Genomic DNA, 20,420 nt, shown 5'->3' on the forward strand with positions numbered 1-20,420 from the left:
CACATGCGGAACTGTTAAAGATCTAGACTGACTTCTATCAACTGGCACAGTTCCCACACGTCATTTGCTGTATTGATGGCACCCACATCCCAATCTGCCCACCTGCTGCCACAGAGTACATTTACAGAAACAGGAAGTCAACCCACTCTATCAATGTGCAGGTAATCTGTGATGCTAACAACATCATCACAGACATTGTGGCCAAATTCCCGGGAAGCACCCACGACTCCTACATCTTTCAGAACAGTGGTTTCTACACACGCCTGACAGCGGGGGAATTCGGAGAAGGATACCTGCCAGGTAAAACACTGTGACACACCCTGATAGATATTGCAGATGTATGTGTTTTTGCGCATGTGATTAATGGCTCTATCATTTTCAAATAGGTAATAGCGCATATGCCGTCCGCTCGTTCATCCTGACACCCTACCTCAACCCATCACCCCGAGAGAGAGACGATAAAGCGTGGCAAACAAATCCACTAGGAACGTTGTGGAGCGCACCTTTGGGTTGTTAAAAAGCAGGTTCTGCTGCCTCCATAAAAGCGGAGGCGCACTGCAGTACTCACCACTCATCTGCTGTAAGATCATTGCAACTTGCGCAATGTTGCACAACCTTGCTACAAAGAAGAGCACAGAGGTGGAATTGTGCAATCAAGAGGACCACGATGATGAACATGCACTGCCTGACCCCAATACAGCAGGAGTGGTGCCAGAAACAGATGGGAGATAGAGACGGGCAGAGATCACACGCAACTATTTTTAAGTAAGTAAAGAGACACCGACAAAGGCACCAATGTGCAACACAAATGGTATCCATTAATAATGGGAGTTCTGGCTCACTTCCACATTAAAGGTCATAGAGAGTGGGCAGCATTAGTCATTTTCGGCCACGCCTACCGGTGCCAGATGAAATTGGCTGGCTGTCCTCAGTAGGTGTGTGGGCAGTGGAAGCACCATGGAGCCTGCTGCTCCTCCGTGTCTTAGCAATAGGGGGGCTTGTCATGCTGCTCCTACTGGTGCTTTCCTCGCTCTCAGGTACATCCAGAGCAGCAGTATGTGCTGAGTGAGAATTAAGCAGCACCTCTACAGCACTCGTCACCCTTGCAAGGCCCCTGGACACCTCATTGCTGCTGTGTGCTAGTCCCTCTTGCATGTTCACGCATCGCCTGCAAAGAAGGGAAGTGGCTGTGGCCAGGCGGTTAACTGCCTTATTGTGTTGCTGTGCTTGCTGCCTGTCCTTCCGCCTTGCTGTCCTGTCCTGGTCCAGTTTTGTGCACAAGAGAAGCACCGATTGTGACATGCCCCGCATCCCTGCAGCCATCTCCCTCATACCTGATGCCATCTCTTTGTTCTCATCCACCAATGCACTGATGCCCTTTCCTATGTTTGTCATGTTTTCATTCAGGTGCCTCATCTGGCGTTGCACTGACTGGATGGCCTTCCCCTGCATACGTTGTATCTTCACCATGCTACCCTCCAGCCCACGGAAGACACTGGGACCCTCCACATGTTGTGCAGCACTGCTGTCTCTGGGCCTGCTGCGTCTGGTACCTGTGCGGGCACCCTTTGCGCTGGACTGCTGTATGGCAGGTCTTTCTTCCCCAGCCAAGGTTGGTGTCTCATCCCCCTCCATGTCACCTTCTGATGGCTCCATTTGGACTAGTGTGGCAACTACAACTACATGCCTCTTGCTCTTTAAAACTGCAGGTGTTGTATGAGGCAGTGACGCAGGCAGTTCAGGTGAGGACAGTAGCAGAGGGGAACCAGAACGCTCTGGGGAGACCTGCAGCTGTGGAGACATTTGCAGGTCTTGAGAGGCTGGCTGTGTTGTTGGTGCACCAGTGTCCTCTGTGGTATTCCCTGCACTTGTGCCTGCGTCCTGGGTGTCGTCCCTCTGTGGTGCACTGCGTTCCTTCTCCCTGGTACGCCTGCGAAATGTCTCGCCTGTGGACATAAAAGCGTACTGCTTATACAATTAAATTCTTTTCACTGACACACTGTAGCTATTGCCTCAGCTTGCTTATCACTGATGTGTGTCGCATAACTTGTTGCTTGGTGTGCTGTATGACATGGTAGATGTTTTAATGACTACATCTCCCATAATGCATTGCTGGTGTATGTTGCTACCTCTACTGGAGTGGGGTTAACACTGCCACATAGGGGAAAGGAAAGGTGATGGGGTGGGGGTGATGGCTGTGCATGCTTCTTACCTTTTCTAGTGGCAGCTCTGGCTGAGCTGTCTGCATCTCCCAGTCCACAGACGCTCTCTAGTTCTATGGTGGACTCCACCAGCTCCTCCAGCTTAGTCAGAGCAGGTGCACAGTTCCTCCCTCCTCCAGTACGGTTTGCCTCTTTGTGGAGCTCTGCAATTTTTTTCTTGGTTAAGCTCCTGAGGTCGTACCACCTCTTCTTCAGGTTGTCTATCTCCCGTTTGGTCACAACAACAGCATTCACCTTTGACTGTATTTCAAGCCAAATCTTCCTTTTGGCAGTTTCTGCCACCGTCAGGGACTGCTTCCCAAACAATTGTTGGTGTTCTTTTACCACCTCCTCCATGAGGACCTGCAGCTCCATGGTGCTGAATTAGATTTTTCTCTTCCTCTCTACACCTTCCTTCTCACTGGTGTTTGCCATTTTTACACATTCAAAAGCAGTTAAGTTTTCCTGTGGCTCAGGGACTCTGCTCTGCTCTCACAGCCTCTCCAGAAGCTTCTGATTGCTGGCACCTGCCTGGGTGTAGCCACTATGGGCCAGGAGGCCTATAGGAATGAATGGGAATTGCCGAATCGGTAAATGCCGAATGGCTGATACCGAATTCTAGTGATTCAGGAAAATTAACGAATTTAAATCTACATCCCATTTTCCGATTCTAAAATACCAAATCGGTAAAATTCTGTATTTCAGAATCCGTTAATCTGGATTACCTACATCTGGCCCTATATGTTCTAGTCATTGGTGTGTATTTTGAGCCAGTGGTCACAGGTGGTGCCCCCTGGCATTCTTTTATGGAGACCAGGACTTACTTTTAATCTTCAGACTTTTGCCCACATCAAACGAGCGAAAGATAGCTCAGGGGAAAAAGAGGGGCAAAAGAAAGATGGGAAAAGAGTGACTGAGTTAGAAAGCAGCACTGAAAAATAACTATTAAGAGTTAGATAAAGCAGCAGGAACAGCATGTTGGTGGACAAAAAAGACACAAGATGAAATCAAGATTATACAGCTTTACTATTAGGCATCCCGGACTTTTAGCAGCAGTGCCGGCAGCCTTCTCAGAAAAAAATTAGGCCTGGCACTTATTCGCTTACAAATTCAGCACTGCTATTCATGATATCTTTAACCATCCATCTATTAAAGAATTTGGGGCCAGATTTAGATCTTGGCAGATGGGTTACTCCATCACAACAGTGACAGATATCCCGTCTGCCGAAATATAAATCCCATAGGATATAATGGGATTTATATTTCGGCAGACAAGATATCCATTACCGTTGTGACGGAGTAATCCATCTGCTAAGATCTAAATCAGTTTTTATCAAAAAAGTGGTTCCCAAAGGAGAAGTGTAGCCTTGGACTTCCACGGCAATAGTGATATAAAGAAAATTAAACAGATCTTGTTTTGACATTGCGGTAAGTGCATTCATTTATTTAGATACAAAAAAGGGAATATATCCTGAGCAAACTCTACAATAATTAAGTACAGTTCTCAAAGATTGTCAACACCATAAGTCTTCTTAGTCTTCTTTATCTTCTTTTATTTCTTTTATGATTCTTCCAAAAACAAATGTCCTAGCCGCCAACATGTGTTTTGTCTCTTTGTGGTGTAAGCCACAGACTTCATCAGGGCCGAAATCTCAAAGTATTCTAGAATAACTGACAATCATCATATATTAAAGTGTTCTTATATCGCATTTCAGAAGTACTATAGATATCCAATCCATGAAGCAATAGTGAAGCCTCTCCTACGACCTTTGTATTTCAAGTATCCATTTAGTAACTGTAATAAACAGCGTGCTCCAGTGTATTCTTGTCGGACGGCATAGGATAGGCTTCACTATTGCCTTGTGGATTGGATATTTATAGTACTTCTGAAATGTGATATAAGAACACTTTATTATATGATGATTGTTAGTTATTCTAGAATACTGTAAGAGTTCGGCCCTGATGAAGTCTGTGGCTTACACCACAAAAAGACGAAACACGTGTTGGCGGCTAGGAAATTTGTTTTTGGAAGAATCATAAAAGAAGATAAAGAAGACTTATGGTGTCGACAATCTTTGAGAACTGTACTTAATTATTGTGGAATTTGCTCAGGAGCGGTACAAAAGGGGGTGGTGATGGACAGAGCATCCGAACTAATCAAACACTCACACCCAGTCAAAAGATCTGGGTTTAATCCATCACCGTTCTTTAGCCCATTCTGCCACCCCAGTTCAGACATGGCTATATGCAAATCAGTCTGACCCTGTGCCTCATGGGAACAGTCCAGCCCGAACTGCCAAGCCATGCCTTCCCTGGACCGGAAACAAGCTTCCGAGGACCGGTTTCTGGCATTACAGCCGTCTTCAGCCCGGCTTGCTTGAATCCAGTGGCAAAGTGAGCAAGGGACTCACGTCTGAGCATACCCTGCCACACTTACGGCGGCCAAAAGCGGCACAAAAGGGGGTGGTGATGGACGGAGCATCTGAACCAATCAAATACTCACACCCAGTCAAAAGATCTGGGTTTAATCCATCACCGTTCTTTAGCCCACTCTGCCACCCCAGTTCAGACATGGCTATATGCAAATCAGTCTGAACCTGTGCCTCATGGGAACAGTCCAGCCCGAACTGCCAAGCCATGCCTTCCCTGGACCGGAAACAAGCTTCCAAGGACCGGTTTCTGGCATTACAGCCGTCTGCAGCCCGGCTTGCTTGAATCCAGTGGCAAAGTGAGCAAGGGACTCACGTCTGAGCATACCCTGCCACACTTATGGCGGCCAAAAGCGGTACAAAAGGGGGTGGTGATGGACAGAGCATCCGAACCAATCAAACACTCACACCCAGTCAAAAGATTTGGGTTTAATCCATCACCGTTCTTTAGCCCACTCTGCCACCCCAGTTCAGACATGGCTATATGCAAATCAGTCTGACCCTGTGCCTCATGGGAACAGTCCAGCCCGAACTGCCAAGCCATGCCATCCCTGGACCGGAAACAAGCTTCCGAAGACCGGTTTCTGGCATTACAGCCGTAATCAGCCGGGCCTGCTTGAATCCAGTGGCAAAGTGAGCAAGGGACTCACGTCTGAGCATACCCTGCCACACTTATGGCGGCCAAAAGCGGTACAAAAGGGGGTGGTGATGGACGGAGCATCCGAACCAATCAAACACTCACACCCAGTCAAAAGATCTGGGTTTAATCCATCACCGTTCTTTAGCCCACTCTGCCACCCCAGTTCAGACATGGCTATATGCAAATCAGTCTGACCCTGTGCCTCATGGGAACAGTCCAGCCCGAACTGCCAAGCCATGCCTTCCCTGGACCGGAAACAAGCTTCCGATGACCGGTTTCTGGCATTACAGCCGTCTTCAGCCCGGCTTGCTTGAATCCAGTGGCAAAGTGAGCGTAATTTGCTCAGGACACATTCCCTTTTTTGTATATATTGGTGTAGAATTTTCTATGCTTTTGGTAATTGGTGGGTGGCCATCACCATATCCTTAGAGCAATCAGATGCATTCAATTGATTATATCACAATTCTGTGTTAATTGATACCCAACCATCTCCTTTTTTGTTGTACATTTATTTAGATAAGAGGGCAAAAAATTGCACTACTTTTTTATCTTTTTAATCTTTTTTCAATTTGCATTTTTCAAAAAATATTCATAATATAAAATAAACATAAACAATCAGAGCTCCTACAGTTTGTTGGCGCGGTGAAAGTGATGAAGTGACTTAGTGGTGCGCTTGTGTTATATATAAAATATATCCATGTGACTGATTGTGACAGTACGTCGTTATAGACGGCACTCACCACAATAGAAAATATACACTTTAAAAACATCCCTGCACCGTTTAGCAGGCACCATGAGCTGCCTGCCACATGGTGCAGGAATGTTTAGGGGGGCACTATGGGTGCCCCAGGCCCCATAGCGGAGGGTCAGGGGGAACGGGGCCCTGCTAGGGGCCCCAAAGTCACTTTCTGCCTGACAGGCAGCAAGGGACATTGTAATTCCTACGGCAGTGCCTGTGAAGGCACCGCCCCTATTGTAGGGATTATTGATCCTCAAACGGTCCAACGTACTCCTTCAGCCCATCAGAAGCGTCAGACTGTCCCAACCCCTGCTGCCTCCGACTGCACATATTCTAATGCATTGGTCGGACCGCAGCAGAAGATGGTGGTCGGACCGCATCCGATGAGCCACAGATGTAGTAAGACCGCCATCAGAATGACCCCCTTATTGAGTTTCCCGCATCCCAGATACTCACCCTTAGAAGTGGTGACATACAGGGTTAGAAAATATGAAAAATGGTCTCATAACTATTTGATTGATTCTGCTATTGCTCACATTGAGGCTTTAAATAAGAATCTGGATGCTGACTTCTTTCTTACAGGTCCATACTGTCCCATTAAACAGAGGCAAGGTCTCTTCAATAGCAATACTTATTTCTGCTGCCCAAATATTGAATTGGAAATATTGTGACACAGAAATATCGACAGCAAGAAAATCGTGGTCAAGAATATCACATTTCACACCCACCCCTACAGGCTGCTAGTGCAACCAAGCTTACTGACATTTTCAGGGTGGAGGGCTGGAGGCTAAATGATGTCTGGCGGGAGAGGCACCCCACACACAAAGAATACTCGTTCTACTCCCCCGTACATGACCTTCACACACAAATTGACCGACTCCTATGCTCCCACGCGATAGTCCCACTGATGAGCTCTCCGGAGTACTTAGCGAAGACCTTCTCGGACCACAGACCCCTTAAGTGTACTATCTCCTGGGGCAGGGTCCCGACCCCTGTTCCTACGGGGCGACTCAACCCCCAACACCTGGAGGACGGCCCGTTCAAAGCAGCTCTTTCAGAGGCCCTAACACAGTACTGGGAAGTAAACTGGGATACTGCCTCCTCCAATTTGGTAGCCTGGAATGCGATGAAAGTGGTTGTGCGGGGGGTGGCGATTGGGAAACTGGTGGGTGCTAGGCAAGAGATCCATCAGAAGTTGTGTGACGTGGAAGACAGACTAGCGGAGCTAGAACGGGAGGTGGGGGAAGACCCAGGTAAAAAACAGACCCTGCAGGAACAGAACATTGTACACGCTGAGACACTTGAGACACTGCGCATCATTGATCACAAAGCCTTCCTGCACCGACAACACACAGAAGCCGACCGATCTGGGGCGCTACTGGCCCGCTTGATCCGGGACAAACCTGACATCACAGTTATAACCCAAATCCGAACCCGGGAGGGAGACTTAGTGGACACGCAAGTTGACATTAACCGGGCATTTCACGACCACTTACAGGCGCTGTACACCCGGACTGAGACAGTCGACCCTATATATATGACCGACTTCATGCGAGACCTCCCCTTTCCTCAATTGCCAGCGGAGGTACGGCGATCATTGGAGGGCCCCATCACCCCACACGAAATACAAACACTTGAATAGAAACAAGACTCCGGGCATGGACGGACTACCTGTCGAGTTCTACTCCACTTACGCCGACATATTAGTGCCGGTACTGGAACGAATTTATAAGGAGGCCCTCGAGAGAGGCCACCTGCCACACTCAACCTTGCATGCCATAGTGATTTCTATTCCAAAGCCGGATAGGGACACTCTGGAATTGACGAATTATAGACCCTTGTCAATGCTGGCTACAGAATATAAAATTCTGAGTAAAGCTATATCCCTACGTATCCAACCCCACCTGACCACTCTTATACACTGTGACCAGTGCGGATTCCTCCCGGGGCGCAGTACTTCCCTCAACACGAGACGCCTCCACGCAATTATGTCCGCGTCACCGCCAGAGTTACAGCGAGCGGGATGCATCGCGTTAGATCTTAAGCAAGCGTTTGATTCACTCTCCTGGCCTTTTCTGTTTGAGGCCTTGACCCGATTTGGGTTTCCGGACCCACTGCTGAGATGGATTAGGTTGCTGTATACTGATCCTACGGCTAGGGCCAGGACAGGACGCTATGTGTCGGATACATACACAGCCCATCGGGGCACTAGGCAGGGCTGCCCCCTGTCCCCACTGCTATTTGTGTTGGCGCTGGAACCATTAGCTATCGCCCTTCGACAACACGCGGAAACAATAGGGATACCAGTGGCGGGGACGTCGCATCTTCTATCCGTATATGCGGATGACATGCTTCTGTATCTCCGAGACCTGTCATCCGACCACACGTTATTGTATGACATCTTCCGCCGATTTGAAACGATATCGGGACTGGCCATTAACCCGGACAAATCGGTGGGTTTCTACTTCCGTGAGGACTCTGGTCAGCCCTCCATGCCGTTTGGCACCTATGAGATCCCGGTTGCCCAATCAAATTTTAAATATCTAGGAATTCGCATATACAGGAAACCGGAAGACCAACTGGATGGTAATATTACTAGGGCCATCAATGGTCTCCGGGGTAGTATCGGATTTTGGACTACACTCCCCTTATCGGTCATGGGCCGTATAGCGATAGCAAAGATGGTCATGTTACCACACCTGCTCTACTACTTCGTGAACCTGCCCCTGTGTGTTCCACACCGCATTTTCGAGTCACTTAAATCCTTACTGATCACCCTGATATGGGGATCGGGCAGACGGCGGATCAGCCTGCGGAAGTTACAACTCGGCACCTCCCAGGGGTTCTGGGCGCCCCTGACTTCCAAGGCTATTTTTATGCGAGTCAACTCCAGTGGTTGTCTTACTGGCTGGCCGGGAGAAACCTCCACGAAATAGGTTGGACGAAAGGTCGGCTTGACCGAGGGGAACTACAAGCTTTACTACTACCAAAGAGTGGGATTCCGCGTGGATGCCACCCACTGCTCCGCACTGCCCTTTTATGCTGGAAAAAGGCGCTAGCTTACACGTCTATGGCCCTGCCTTACGCAGATAATATCCCACTGTTGGGTATCCCGACGCCGCAGGGACGACTTACCAAATACGCTCTTAGAGACTGGGCAACGAGTGGAATTGAAGGGGTGGGCAGCTTCTTTGGGGACGACCAATTGTTAGACCACCACACCTTTGTGCAGGTAAAGGGGACTTCAGACAGACACTATTTGCTACACGCCACTGTCTCCCATTACATCAGGACTACATGGGCTCCACAACGCACTCACCCACAACAACACAAACTGGTTCATCTGGTACATTACATGGGGGCTGGCGGCCACTTAGTACGCTGGCTGCGCTTTCCCTTGACACGTTGCGGGCGACTTGGTCGAGGGACACAGGGGAAGAACTGACGGACACAACTTGGAAATTAGCCTTGGAACACCCAAGGAGGGTTTCCAGGAATGTGAAATTTAAGTATATTCAGGCCATGATACTACACAGGGCGTACCTCACCCCGGTGCGGATCCACAAGATGTTCCCCAGTGCTTCCCACCAGTGCCCACGCTGCAGGGCGGACGAGGCGGACTTCCTCCATATGCTCTGGTCGTGCTCACGGCTGAGGGGGTACTGGACCGAGGTGTGTGAAACGCTACGAGAAATATCCCAGTTACAAGTAAAGGAGAGTGCACTATACTGTCTGACAGGAGCCCGGCCCCGGCCCAAACCACTCAAGACCAAGTTAAGATTTCTGGATTTAGCCCTCCTGTTAGCAGTCAGAAACATCACGATGCGGTGGAAATCCCCGAGGGAGCCAAGGGTGGAGACATGGCGGATGTGGCAAAATGGGGTAGAATAGAATGTGTGGCCCTTAGGAAAGAGGAGGAAGGCGGGAGGCGAAAAATCCCGATGGCACTAGACTGGGAGGTCATGCTGTAAGAGCTGGAGGGTATAGACCGGCCCCTGTCCCAGGACACCTGAGTGTTTTAGAGGCCCAGAGGGTACACTGTAGTTTGTTCAGGACACTGAGGCGGGATGGAGTGGGTCGAAGGTACTTCTGCTGCATAGTCCGGACAGCGAACGGATGGCGCTGGGGAGCTGAGAACGAGCACAAACAAAAGGAGAGAGTAACCACCGGGGTTAATGGGGTGGGGGTGGGATAGTTGGGGAGCGAGTGGGTGGGTCTACGGAAGTATCCTGATCAAAACAGAAACATATCCAACTGTATGCCACTGTGGATGGATCCGAACTAGGGGACGGGGCCCGCCCCCCTCTCTGTAGAATGGGAGAAAAATGAAAAACGTGATGCATTGCATATCTGATGTGGATTCTAAATGTTATTGTGACGAATATACACTCACGAATAAAGTAAAAAAAAAAAAAAAAGAATATGAAATTTAAGGTAAGAAATATCGTTTATAAAACTATAGAAGTCATTAATAACGTTGGCAAAAATATAGTTGTTTAAAACATCAATTATTTTACTTAGGGTTATGTATTTTACTTTATATTTTAAATGTAGTGTATGTTTTTTTGTGTAAGTATTGTTTATGTTTTTCAATACAGGTGTTACATTTTTAGTAGTTATCACTTGTATTTTATTACATTTTGCGTTTTTTTGTTTCGTAGCCGGTTGTGGGTTTATAGGGGAATAGGGTGGGAAGTAATTGAATTATAATAAATTAATGATTATTTTATATGTATTCATATTTATTTAATTGCGATTTTATAGTGTTAATTGTGGAAAGTAATTATTTGTAACTAAATATTAATTTGTTGTTAATGAATATTAATTAATTAATTGATAATTAATAATGGTAATTGTGTAAATGTTTTAGGTGCGGGTTGTGGGGTTTATAGGGGTAAAGAGTGGGAAGTAATTTATTTTTGATTAATTAATAACTAGTTGTTAATATATATAAATTAATTGATTGAAAATTAATTATAAAACTTGTGTAATTAATTTTAGGTGTGTGTTGTGAGGTTTGTAGGGGTAGAGTGGGAAATAGTTTGTTTAATTAAATAATAATTTGTTGTTAATTTATATTATTAATTGATTGTAAATTAATTATGGAAATTGTGTAATTAATTTTAGGTGCAGTTTGTGAGGTTTATAGGGGTAAAGGGTGGGAAGTAATCTATGTTTAATTAATTAATAATTAGTTGTTAATATTAATTAATTAGTTGAAAATTAAATATGGATATTGTGTAATTGAATGTAGATGTGGTTGTGGGGTTTATAGGGTTTATGGGGAAAGGATAAACACACTGCCGCCATTCCCGGCGAGATCGCGGGCCACGCCCCCTTTTAGGCCACGCCCCCCGCCCTCTTCATTTAAGACCTCGCTGAATGTGAGCGCGGTCTAAGACATCCATCCTCCTGAGGCGGAAAGCCGGGATAGCTGAAATTTGCATTTAATTTTAACATTTTTATCTTTGTTTTTATCTGCTGCACACCTGCTCCCCTTGGGGCCACAATCTCCAGTCCCCAGCGGATTTAGCGCTGTTTACGGGACTCTGGGGAAAGGATAAACACACTGCCGCCATTCCCGGCGAGATCGCTGGCCACGCCCCCTTTTAGGCCACGCCTGCCTCCTCTCGATAACCATAAAAATGTGCCATTCCAGGCAGCGCAGCGGACGAGCACAGCGGGCGCGCCGTTTGCGCGCCGAAGGCGCGCCTAAGGCAAGCCCGTCTGCGCCCGTCCGCGCCAGACCGGGCCTAGGGGCTTGTCAGGCTGGCCCTATCATCACATATTCGGCCACTTCCCTAAGGGACTTACAGTCTCCCAACCCCACACTCTCCCCCTCCACCATCAGACGTGTCCATGCGTCCGGCATCGCCCAGCCAGATCGGCACCTCACCAACCTGGCTGCACCCCTTAATCCGCCTACTCAAAGTAACACTTCCATCAGAGTTCTTTATCTAAACACTCGATCTCTAGTTAAACACCATGCTGATATCTTTATCCTTCTTTCTAACGAAAAACCTGATGTCCTCCTACTTACGGAAACTTGGCTGACTGCGGACTCACTCCCCGACATCTTGGCAGCCCTCCCCCCAGACTATTACATCCTCCGCGCCGATCGGCCTGGAAACCGCCCCGGGGGTGGGGTAGCGGCCATAATCTCCAAACACCTGCACTCCACTTCTACCTCATCCATCCCCCTCCCGGGTGTCGACAATCTCATCTTTAGCTTAAACATGGAAAGCGGAGCCCTAACCTTTTTCCTTCTCTACCGCCCTCCTCATCCGATGCCAACTTTCGCGGCCACTCTGTCTGATCAGTTGATCAATCTGCTCACTTCCCATCCCAGACTCGCCCTCTTTGGCGACCTCAATTACTGGTTTAACGACACCAATGCCGGGCCCCACGCCTTGGAGCTGTTTGAGGCCCTTACCAGTCTGAACCTGTCCCAACAAATCTATTCGCCCACACATATCAAGGGCCGCATTTTAGATCAACTCTGGACCCAAAACCTCACTTTCTCCCCTCCCTCCGTTTCACCTTGTACTTGGTCCGACCATCATTTAATAGACATCACCCTCACGATCAGTGGTTACTCCCCCATCCCACTGAAGGCTGGAGGTCTGTCTCGCAAATGGAATGCCCATGATGCTGAAGGATTCCTTACGAATTTGTCAGACACTCGCCCAACCCTCGGGTCATGCACCAATGTGGATAAATTAGAAAACGACATCTCCCTCTGGCTGCAGTCAGCCAGCGATAAATTTGCCCCTCTCACTAAATTTTCCCCGACCAGACACCAAAACTCCCACAGATGGTTTTCTGATGACCTTAAAAAACTGAAATTAAAGGTACGCCAATTAGAAAGGGTATGGAGACGTAATTACTCCGAACAAGCTAGATTACACTATATCTCAGTTCGCAGAGACTATAAAACCGCCATACTCTCTGCCAAATCCTCCCATTTCTCGGATCGAATCTTCTCCTCAGACAATAACTCCAAAGAAATATTCAAAATTATGAATGAATTGACATCGGACGACAGAACCCTCCCAGGCCAGACTTCCACCCAAGTAACTTGTGATGCCCTCAACCTTTTTTTTGTTGAAAAAATCAACAAAATCAAGGCATCGATTTTCATCACCCCTAGACTATCACTCCGGAAATTCTTTTCAACAACACTCCTACTTTCACTGAATTTCCCCCTATCAATCACACCTCCCTAGGACTGCTCGCTTCCCGGGTAAAATCAGGTTCCCCGAACAATGGCTGTCCACCCTCAGTCTTGCGGAGAGTATGCCACTCTTTACCCGATTGCATCTTACCTCTCCTGAACAGCTCACTCAGCACAGGCATTGTTCCGAGATCCTTCAAAGAAGCCATCCTTGTCCCGCTATTAAAAAAACCTGGCGTGGACCCAGCGGAACCTTCCAATTACCGCCCTATCTCGCTTCTGCCCTACTTTTCAAAACTTCTCGAAGCACATGTTACCAGATGCCTTTCCAATTTTATTGAGTCCTCTTGTTATCTAGAACCCAATCAGGCTGGCTTCAGGCCTTCATTTTCCACCGAGACCGTCATCTTAGCTGTCCTCGACACGCTGAGACGAAACGCCGACTCAGGAATCCCCCAGGCCCTTGTTCTTCTGGATCTCTCGGCCGCGTTCGACACGGTTGATCATGACATTCTGCTCAACCGTGTCGAACAGGCTGGCATCCACGACTCCGCTCTCGGCTGGATCCGGTCCTTCTTGTCGAACAGATCCCAAGCCGTCCGTTTGGGCCCTTACACAGCCCCCAAGACCCCCACAACTTGTGGAGTCCCTCAGGGCTCCTCCCTATCACCTCTCCTGTTCAATTTGTACCTCCGCCCCCTACTCCATTCACTCCGCAATTGGGACATCACAGTCTTTAATTATGCGGACGATCTGCAGATCATCTTCCCACTCAACTTCCCCAATGCAATAGACAATTTTCACTCTGCTATGCTTCACATCCAAGATTGGATGAATTCCAACCAATTGAAGCTTAGCCCCGGGAAAACTGAGCTCCTTCTCCCAGGCTCTAGCCTCTCCTCTTGGGGCCCCCAGGGTTGTCGCCGAACCTAAGCCCAGTGAATTTTCCTGTACAGATGTCCTCACCAATGTAACCAGGGAGGCTCCAGCACCCTCAGTATTTTTTTGCCACTAGCCCTGCTTTTGCTTGCGTAGCCGGGCACCACTGACCTTTCCTCCCAGGCTAGGCACTGAGTTTGCGAGTGTCACGTTCACTCCGGGGATAAGAGGAGCTTCACTCCTTGTCTCGGGCACCAAAAGTGTCCCCGACCTCTAAAGCAGGACCTACTTCAAACCAGACTCTCTCATTACAGGAGGGGGGCCCCTCAAATATTAACCCCTTCCTGGGCCCAGGTCTCTTCTCACCTTCCAGCCTATTCCAGATCTTTTCTGGGTTCTGGGTCGGCGGCCCGATAGGAACATTCTACTCAATCAGTTCAGGCTGTCAGCTCCATGGAACACTCCCCAGTTGCCCGGGACCTGTTTCTTGCACCTCCGGTGCCGCACCACAGTGCGAAGGGTCCCAATGTCTCGCAACCGCTAGTCGTCCTACGGGCCCTCCACAGTGCATGCCTCGGCTTTTATTCTATCAGGGCCTTGCAGCCCCCCTCCCCGGGCCAGCGGTCACAGCAGCCGCAGGCAAGCCTGTGAGCTGCGCAGGGCGGGCGGCGAGTCATGGAGATCAGGCCTTCCTCCCCGTCTGCTTCTTCCTCTCTCGGGCACCCAGCCAGGGCAGTCATCGCCAATCCTCCACTCGTGCTCTCGCCTGTCTTGGGGGGGCATCCAACCTCACCCCTTTCGCCGCTTTTTAGTTGTTCCGGAGGTGCGTCTCCCCCCGGGAGTTTCAAAGCCAGCCAACTCTCGGAGAATGATAGGATTTTATTCAGGCCGGGATAGTACTTCTACTTTATGGTCCGCCCTGTTCATTCTCTCGGACACACCCCCAAATCACAGAATGTTGAGCGTTGTTGCTGAGACTCAAACCCAGTTCCCCAGCTTCGAGGTCGACCGCTCAGGTCGTGAGGCTACATCTTCTCCCCAATTAATAGGTCCACAATTATCTCCATTCGAGGAACTAAGCACCCCATTGTAGCACTTAACTCTTTCAGGGTAGCAAAGCAGATCAGTTCCTGGACTAATCAGGGGAAGTGGTGTGGGCTAGTGATCACCATTCCATGGCACACAATAATAAAACTCAATAAGTGATTGGAAAAAAGAAAAGTAAAGTTACTACACACTCATACAATGCAACATTAATATACAAATATCTACACCAGGGAGATAGAAATACCTTTGGTGACATTCTAAAATCACATTTGACCCCTAACCAGTCATGACACCCTAGACACCCAAACTCACAGTGCCTCCCACCAATACCAGATAATCACAATATAGTGGGGGTATCAATTTAAATAGCCTATTGGCTTTGTAACAGACTCATCAAAACAGTGATATAAAACAAGTCTTTTGACTTTGTAAAAGATCACCACATCAATACATAAAGCAAGCATATTGGCTTTGTCAAAGGTTCACCATATTTTAATAATCATTATCATATCACTGAACTCAATAACCATGCTTAAATGCCATTAAATGTCATTATTGGCAATGAGGCATTGTTATGTTCTTCATAGATTATCATCAGCAACATGCTGTCAAGAAAGCACTTAAAATAAAGATTGCATGTCTTTCTTCTTCTCTTTTAGGCACTATATAATAGAATATAACCATAGAACCAACCACTAGCAATCACTGCACTCCCAGGCTGTAGAAAAACAAATTCCAATCTTGGGGTTATATGAAAATAAGAAAGAAGCAGTTTGGTGGCCATAGATTTTATGACCCCAGAAACTCAGGTTCAGTTTTCAAATTTACAGTAGGAGAGTCTGCTACACTCCCTGCCACACCCACAGCACTAAAAATTCAGGTTGGTGGTGCTCCTGCCCTTCTGGGGCAACCAACAGCAGAAACAAAATACATATCAAGAGCCCTGCAGGGCATTATGGTGCATTCGCTCCAGGGAGCAATGAATATTACAAAAGCTGCTCTACCGCTGTTTTTGTGAGTGCTGTGATTGTTATTCTAATATTTCTTTCTTTTTTCTTTTAAAAGAGGGGTGCCCAGTCCCACCAGAACACCCTCAAGGCATGTTTTGTGATGGACACTGGGGGGGGAGGGGGTAAGGCACCTGCAAATCCAGCCAGCTCCCTGCGCGCGGCTCTCTGCTGAGCGGGGTTCAGCACATCTTCTCTCCTGCCGCATTTAAGCACTTTGCTTATGATCTGGTGACAGGGAGCAGATTTCTTTTCTCAGGGTCTGGGGTGGAGTCTTGCGACCCTGTTTTTTCATTTGGGGTCATGGGGATGGGGGCCCCGGGCTACCATTCACTGTTGCATCGACCGGGGATGGGGGCCCCAGGTTCAAAGCGAGACTGGTGAGGACTCTGAGCCTGGGAAGGGAGTACAATGCACGCCCCTTCCCTTGGGAAAATAATTAAACTACGGCGACCCATTGGGTAATGGCCCACCCAAGGGGTGTCAAAGGTCAAAATCTTTGGAGGCTCATATCTTGAGCCCCCTTAGGCTGATTTTGATGATCCAGAGCTCATTTTACTTCTAGTGGCAAGCTTTAGCCGCCTGGAGCAGTTTTAGCAGGGCACCTTACATTCAAGGGGGCACATGCTCCTTGAACCACCTTCCTCTTTTGCTTGGTTCCCGGTATTCCCCTCCTCCTGCAGGGGCACAGAAGTCCTTGTCTTCACCCAGCTGGACCTCTGGGCATAAGGGGGGGGGGAGAATACCTGGCCCTGAAGTAGCTCACCATTCCTGGGGTCAGCTGCAGGCAGACTCCTCAGTTCATCAGGGAGCTTGTCCTTCCAGCTTTCCAAGGTGTTGTCACAGTCCAGGTCCAATCTCTTCCTCTTTTTCATGTTTGGAGAAGACTATTTTACTCCCAGTCCTGCCTGTGACTGGGAGACACCCCATTGCCTGACCCTCAACCTGGTTCTGGCCAGTTCTCCTCTAAGTTTAGCTCCAGCCTGGCTAGTGAAACAAAAGGCTGGTGTCAGATCACTTTGTGTGTGCTAGGGAAAGTCCCTTTGAAGTGTAATCAGGGCAGGGTAAAGCTCCTGTCCAGACATCCTGTCCTGAGAGCCCACTCCCTTCTAAGGCCTTTTTGTGCACTGTCTGGCTACAATACGCATTTCCCAGTCGGAAAGGCATCACCAGTTCAGGCAGCTGGGAACTCCCAGACACTTAGGCAAGAAAATGCCAACTTTCTTAAAGTGGAATTTTTACAAATAATAATTTAAAATAAAGGAAATTTAGGATCACAATAGTACATGAAACATTTAGAAGAACATTTTAAATGAGAAAATTGCACGATCTGTGGTCAAACAATTGAAGGTTCAGTTTACGTTAAAAAAAATCACACACAATGGAAACTTAATAACTTTTAGAATGGTAGGACATAAAATATTGTAAGTGTCATAATTTGTCCCTGTGAAAGAATATTTATAGGCAAAACTACCAGGAAATCAAGCAGAGAATTGGCCAACATAAATCTCGCATCTAAACAAGAACAGTCACAGCCCCCCTAGCTAACCATTTCATAAATAAAGGCCATACGGAGAAAAATTTAGTGGATATTACTGAGTGCTATATAACGGAGTCCAAAAGGTGGAGACCTACAAGCCAATTTGATGAAGAAAAAAGCATACCTAATTTTGAAATTCAACACTGTCAATGATGGTCTAAAGGAAATGTCGGAACTAAATAGACTGTAAAAGAATAAAGACCTCCACTAAAGAGAGGACAGTCCGCAGTCCTCTGGAAGCTTTGTTGAGCAATATATAGCATGAATACAAGCTAATTTTAAGCGGTCCCTACATGCCCTCAACTGTAAATCTTCAGCAGAGATACGAGCACTACAATTACCAGCATGCAACAGTGAAGCCCGGTGAGTAATTTATTACTCAGTTCTGTAAAAAGAGTCCAGCATAGTAGGAATATATGTCAACTGAAAACGGATCTAATATACCTTCAATTTTAAGTGGAGATATGTGCACTACAAATACCAGCATGCAACAGTGTAATCCGATGAGTAATCTAGTACTCCGGTCCGAATAAAGGTTTGGAAAACTCTGTAATTAGAAACTCGGGAGACTGATGTGAGCAGCAACCCGAGAGACGCCAAGCTACGATGTAATTTCAAAAGAAGCAAATTTGAAAACATTTAAGTTGTTTCCATGTAGCATGTAACATATTAACCTTGGTCTTTATAATGGGAAGCCCGGTTAGAACAGACGAGCATACAAAATAGGAGAGTTTGTATGACAAATATTCACCCAAAGATGTTAAGGGGTGTTCATGCAAGATAAGACCTCATGTTTTTAATGTAATTATTTCATGATACAATGTAATGGGCTTGTATCTTTGAAGCTGGGGAAGAGATCCTGTTTATGTGAACTGAAGCACAAGCGCTGGTGACATGCTAATTAAAAATTCCATGTTTGTCGAAGGATACAAAGAACCTTTTGAAAAACAACAGCTTGGCAGACAACTAAATAAGGCTTGCATAAAGATATTTAAATTCAAGTTATCTAACAATGGTAGTCCAGTGTTTACAAGCGTGTAACAAGTAATCTAAACAAGGCAAGTATGAAAACATTTCAAATTTTCTAATAAAAAAGCCTTTTTTACGTAGCCAACTTTCTGCTTCAGCCTGAAAGTAATCACAAAGCTAATTAAATCTCAGGCAACATAAGCTAAGTTTTAGCTCAGCCCCAGCTGCTTTATTTCAATAATAATAAACTCTTTTTTGCAGAATGAGAACCCAAAGGGAGGACAGAAGGAAGCTGTTTGAATATGAAAGAGGAATTGTTGCAAAAGCATAATTAATGTGCTCTAATTAAAAAAGAATGCGGTAATTTATCAGAACAAAGTGTTGGAAGTATGATAGAAATAATAGAAGAAAAGAAGGAAAGATACTATAATTTATGTATTTATTATTTCACTGAATTTTAACCAGTCAGGGTCCCGAGGAGAACCTAAAAGAAATAAGAAGTTCGAAGCGCGTTGACGGACAAACTTCATTGAATTTAATTTGTACAGTAGACACTCAAAAAGACTTAAGAACTGTTAAAACCTATTGTAACAGAACTGGCTTAGAACCCCCAAGGGACACTAGTAGTCAGATTTGCATAAATAATCATAGCAACAACAACCTTTGAAGTTTGGTCATATGAGTAGGTGTCAATATTTGTCAGTATGGTAATGTCAGAGTTTTGTACAGTGTTGTATAGTGTAAACATTTTCCTTTTTGATTATCTGAATGTGGTTTAACGGATATGTCTAAGTGTAAAAAATTGCATAAAAGATCACAAAATAAGTTTTGAATTAATACGTCAAGAAAATTCATTTACTTGAACATGAATAGAAAGTGTTCTTTGAATGATTACAGCTAGGGAAATCTGTGTTCTATATGTTTTAAGAAGGCCCAACCCAGCTGTAATAAAAGGGATCAACCCAGGGGGTTCCTTTTGCTTGCTCTCGCCCCTCTTATAACTTTACTGAAGGTTCTTTCTTGTTTGAAAATCCTGGAATGTATCAACAATGCTGTCTCATCTGTTATCTTTATGTTTTAAAATGCTAACAAAGATATGTATATATTTTTAAAGGGCCCAACTGGCAAATACGTAACTTTCTTGAAGTGTAATTTTTTTAAATAATAATTTAAAATGTGACCTTTCCATTAAAGAGGACTTTTTGAAATTATTTTCGTAGTTTTTCGTTAATATGAAATACAAAGAAAGAAAGAATATAGCGCAGCTAGCAATCACTGTAAGTCACATCTCCTCAATCACAGATATATACATTTAAAGTCCCGCCATCTCCCACACAAAATAAACATAGTACAAAACAGGAGTATCGCACAAACCTTACATTGCCTGTTTTCCCCCTTGATCACACTATACTTTGTGGCAAGACAACCGTTCCCTTCCAGAAGGGTATAACTAGTAACTAGTAGTGGCTATGTCCATTCTTATACATTGCACATGTTCTTCCAAAGTTTTACACATGTGTGGGAGTCCCCGCCCCGATTCAACAGGTCCTGCAAAGTCATCCAGGAGATCCACCCAGATCTGCAGATCTTTTACCACTAATTCATCCATCCAGACAAGTATTGAGGCGGACTATAAATTACAATGCAAAGGAGTAAGAGGTATTTTCTAGCTGCTACCAATTACATTTTAGCATTTAATAAATGTAACAGTGTAGCCCAATGATTCCCTATGGCAGCAATTAGCCTTGCTACAGTGACAATTGTTTTAGGGATATTTCACTGTAAAGACATGTTC

At 46.3% G+C, this 20,420-nt stretch overlaps 1 protein-coding gene across 1 annotated transcript in view; it reads right to left on the minus strand.

Moving 5' to 3' along the window:
• The window catches only part of LOC144762757 (uncharacterized), a 408,845-nt gene that overhangs the window by 65,049 nt on the left and 323,376 nt on the right, over positions 1–20,420 (minus strand). The gene's annotated exons all lie outside the window — the stretch shown is intronic.

The sequence above is a fragment of the Lissotriton helveticus genome, chromosome 6 (assembly GCF_964261635.1).
Source record: "Lissotriton helveticus chromosome 6, aLisHel1.1, whole genome shotgun sequence".
Classification (NCBI taxonomy): Eukaryota; Metazoa; Chordata; class Amphibia; order Caudata; family Salamandridae; genus Lissotriton; species Lissotriton helveticus.